Consider the following 5,008-nt stretch of genomic DNA (forward strand, 5'->3'; position numbering starts at 1 on the left):
GTGCTTATGGAATGTAGCACAATCTGATTGACCAATTTTATAGTATATATATTTTTCTATATATTGTTATTTATAAATAAATTTATTATTTATAAATTTCAATCTAAACATATTTAAATCTATGCATTTTTTGATACACGTTTTTTATTTATATTTTCATAGTTGGGAATATATATATATATATATATATATATATTACTAAATGGCTGTGTGTCTTTCACAATCATTGTGACCAGGGCCTCATCCAGCTCTTGTTTTCTGGTAGCTAGAAAAAAAAGAGAAGCTGAGTAAATAAAGCATTTTTTACCTTTCTTTCATTTGCATGGTTTACAAAAATCAGGATGGAACAGTGTATAATATTTGTAATGACACACCTTGGCTGGGCCCACATCCATTTCTCTCCTTGTTCTCATGCAATGCACGGTAATGCCTTATCATGGATGAAGTGTTATTATTGTACCCCAATTCCTTAGAGCACAACATACACTTCACCTTTGAATAAAAGATAGTAAGAAATTATGAAATTGAATTTTTTTTTTCTTACAAATACAATGCATTGGTAATAATGTATGTATATATGTACTGTATGTATATATGCCTACCTTGTTAGAAGAAATCTGATCAAAGTATTCCCATACAGGGGAAGTCTTTCTCTTTTTTGCTGGCTCCAAAGAAACAACAAGCAACAATATCAAATAAGCTACACTATCAAATAACCCAAGCTCACCTCTATCACAACCACACATCCCATGGGTTTATATAGCTGTCAAAAAGTCGCGCCAAGATTCGAACCGATTCCTGAACCAGTCCATATTTACGATAAAGCAGATCGCGGAGACATTTTAATCGATCAAAAATCGTCATATGGCACACCCCTAGTTAATTATTAAATGTTATTTATTAAAGTTATTTATTCATTGTAAGTTTTCACTAAACATTTGCACAATGTTATATATATATATATATATATACTGTATATATAGGGCTGTCAGTCGATTAAATTTTTAAAATCTAATTAATTACAGGGTACTGCGATTAATAATCTAATTAATCACAAACTAAATGTGGCTGTGACAATACCCCTAAAAGATAATTTAAAGCTATTGTTGTGATAAATGTTTAGGCTACAACGACCTAACATAAAGTATATAACTTAAAAGAAGATAATTTGAGAAACGAGAAACATCTCAGTGTTTTTTGTTCATGCAATGCAAACAGCTTTGTTACCAACAGTCTTCAAAATAAATGTTTTATGTTGTGCAAAAGAAAGTAAGTCATTCAGGTTTGAAAAAAACATGAGGGTAAGTAAATGATGACAAAATGTATTTATTTATTTTTGGTGAACTATCTAACTATTTTTTTTATTGTTTTAATTCAAGAAAATTATACTCTAAAGAAGAAACTAAAACTACCAGCAGGTGGCGGTAAATGTCTTTGAGTGGATTCGTTCAAACGGCTGATTCATTCAGGAATTCAGTAAACGGCTCTCTTTATGAATATGACTTTGAATCATTGGTTCACACGATTCGTTCAAAACGAGGATTCATTCAGAAAGTAAACACCGCTGTGTTGCTCGGAGACACACAACAGATCTGCGGTGGCTTTATAGGTAATATTTTCGTTGGCAAAATTGAACAAAAACACTATTTTGTTTCAAATATAACACAATATTAACTTCTTATTTACTGAACTATTGCATAAAATCTCATTTGCACTCGTGTTCTTCGTGACAAAAACAGCACTCTTGTGATATTGCTCTCGCTGCTGGTGTGATATCGCTTATCATATGGTATGAATATGAGACAAAAACCTATACAGGGGCGTGTTTTTTGCCACAATATCTTGAATTTTAGGACATAACTGCGTTAATGTTAACTGTGTGTGTGTGTGTGTATTTTATTTCAAGAACTTACGAAAAATAATATTAAATTATGATCCTTTGCCTTAAAATGTCCAAAGAAATGTCAAAAAATCTATAATTTGAACAATTATTTTTATACATTCAATTGCACATTTCAATTACACAGCATTATCAATATTAAATAACTAATAAATAAAAATCCTGTTTAATCTGCTCAGCTTTTTTTCTCTATTTAATCCAAACACATTTTAGGCTTTTTTAACTTTATTTAAACATCACCTGTGACCCTGATCATGTTTCTTTGCAGTTTCTCATGTTGGATGTAGTTTTTCATGGCAATCTGGAAATCTTGTTGATGACCATATATAATTACTAGATGTGTAATGATGGCAAATTAATATGTAATGTTCAGATAATATTTCATTATTTCTGTGGAAATCAACGCTTCATGTTTGCAAGGAGGTAAGAATGTCTCAGCTTCCTTTAGAAATAAGTACGAATGTGTTTTGGAGACAGATATCCATCTAAAGCCTAATCTGCCGGACCCCGGCGAATGATTAGATGAGAATATTGCAGCAGGTTTTCTGTTTGGGTCATTTTTGGCTAAGGTTCACTTTCAGCGCAGCATTGAGTAATGAACCATCGGCACTGCATGGATCTGAGGAGAACGCGATCAATAATCCCATCACACCTAGTGGAACAGGAACGCTGAGTCAGTGTTCGAGAAGTTCTTCAGATAATGTTTGGAAAGGCAGAGGGAGATTAGAGTTTCAAGAACAATCATGACCTTACTTGCATTGACACATTTTCATGTTTTTCTCTATTAGCTATATTATGCTTTTTCTGAAGAGTCTTGAAGTGAAACTTTTACTTGAAGAGAAGTTGGTTATTCATTAAGGAAACAAGTTTGGCTCCACGCAGGCTTTTGTTATATTTAACAGCACACAGCACAATGTGCTGTTATTTAAAGCGCACAGATCTTTTCCTGTGTGTGTGAGAAGACGTTTACAATGAATCCCAGAGCTGAACTCTATTGATTATGTCTGTACGGAAGGATGGATTTCAGCAGTGTGGAGTGATATAATAATGACTCTAATGCCACTGTGTGCTTTTTCTCAGGAGGAAATTGTAGTTTATGTTTCATAGTACTACAGGGTAGTGATACAGACATGATTTAGACTTTGTACAACCCCAATTCTAGAGAAGTTGGGACATTTTGTAAAAATGCAATAAAATCAAGAATCTGTGATTTGTTCATTCTCTTTAACTTTTATTTAATTGACAAAAGTACAAAGAAAAGATTTCCAAAGTTTTCACTGACCACCGTAAATGTATTTTGTAAATATGAACAAATTTTGATTTTGATGGCTTTTTAAGTATTGAATAGTATTTAAGTATTGAAATTCACAGGAATTAAAATCGACGCATATTTGTGCGGTTATTTTAAATCATTTGTTGTTGAATATTATTCCAATTGGTTTGTAATCATAAAACAATATGTGCAAACTTGCTCCACCTTTAAAACATCAAATCATCAAGCCCTTTTATTTTGCAGCTTTTCACCATTCTTTCCCTTACTTTTTGTATTTTAATATCTTGTTTCACTCCAAATACACTACTGTTTAAAAGTTTCTGGTCTGTATGATTTGGGATGTTTTTAAAGAAGGATTAAAAAAATACAATAAAAACAGTAATATTGTGATATTACTGTAATACAGTAATACAGTCTTTACTGTCACTTTTGATACATTTAATATAGTTTTGCTGAATAAAATTATTACCGTATTGTCCCGAATATAAGACGATGTTTTTTTCTTGGAAATACATCTGAAAAAACGCGGTCTGAAGCGGAGGGGTCTTGTATGAAGACGCGAAATATTGATTTGAGTTGAAATTTTTGAACGCAAAGCTTCCGTGAAGACAGCAGTTGCGAGCAAGCGGCAAATTCAAACTAGACGGACATTTAAGAGAAACGTGCAGTCAAACCACTTATTACACAATCTTTTCACCACAAAAATAATTAAGGCAATAAAAGAATTAAGACGAAAATGTTTTAAAACCTTACCAGTTTGTTAGTTCTCTTATAATCCATTACAGCGTACAAAACAATCGTAGCAAAATACAATAAAAACAGTAATATTGTGATATTACTGTAATACAGTAATACAGTCTTTACTGTCACTTTTGATACATTTAATATAGTTTTGCTGAATAAAATTATTACCGTATTGTCCCGAATATAAGACGATGTTTTTTTCTTGGAAATACATCTGAAAAAACGCGGTCGTCTTTTATTCAGGGTCTAGACTTTGACATGTCAATAATAAACCCACAACAATAGGTGGCGCCAAATACGCATAAAACGAGTGTGCCATGAAATACGTAATGTAATGTGTGTTGTAAAGATCGCGAGTAAAAACAAAAGAAAAAGAAAACCTTACAGCTGCATGAATCCTGACTGTCACGTTAGCATGATGGGACCAAACTCCCTTTGTGATTTTAAAACGTAAGACAGTACCCAGATTTGAAGACTACAGTAAGATTGAACTTCTACTGTTAATAAGATTTTGGTAGGCTACTATTAGATGCATAGCCTAAATGTCCTAATTCAGATGGGCTACCAGTTTTTTTTACGAGCAAGCGGCAGATTCAAACTAGACGGACATTTAAGGGAAACGTGCAGTCAAACCACTTATTACACAATCTTTTCACCACAAAAAGAATTAAGGCAATAAAAGAATTAAGACGAAAATGTTTTACAACCTTACCAGTTTGTTAGTTCTCTTATGATCCATTACAGCGTACAAAACAATCGTCGTCTTATAATCAGGGTCGTCTTATATTCGGGCCAATACGGTAATATTTAAAAAACAAAAATACTGACCTCCTAACTTTTCAACAGTAGTTTACATCATATAATGTACATCCAGCCGGTTGTTATCTCAGAATAAACCCCGACAGGGTGATCAGGACCCCGACATGAAGCGGAGGGGTCTTGTATGAAGACGCGAAATATTGATTTGAGTTGAAATTTTTGAACGCAAAGCTTCCGTGAAGACAGCAGTTGCGAGCAAGCGGCAAATTCAAAGCGATACCAGGATGACATAATTAAATAATTGTACACCATTTTGAATCGAGTTTTAATAT

General features: G+C 32.9%; 1 long non-coding RNA gene across 1 annotated transcript; it reads right to left on the minus strand.

Annotated features, from left to right (window-relative positions):
* Window positions 1-204: 204 nt before the first annotated feature.
* Window positions 205-872, minus strand: LOC107714939 (uncharacterized). The gene is made up of 3 exons (XR_001637043.1): window positions 603-872; window positions 375-492; window positions 205-265 (listed from the first exon to the last, which is right to left on the minus strand). It is a non-coding gene; the product is annotated as an uncharacterized LOC107714939 (long non-coding RNA).
* Between the last annotated feature and the right edge of the window lie 4,136 nt (window positions 873-5,008).

Source organism: Sinocyclocheilus rhinocerous, unplaced genomic scaffold, assembly GCF_001515625.1.
Source record: "Sinocyclocheilus rhinocerous isolate Xijiao unplaced genomic scaffold, SAMN03320098_v1.1 scaffold28, whole genome shotgun sequence".
NCBI classification, from domain to species: Eukaryota; Metazoa; Chordata; class Actinopteri; order Cypriniformes; family Cyprinidae; genus Sinocyclocheilus; species Sinocyclocheilus rhinocerous.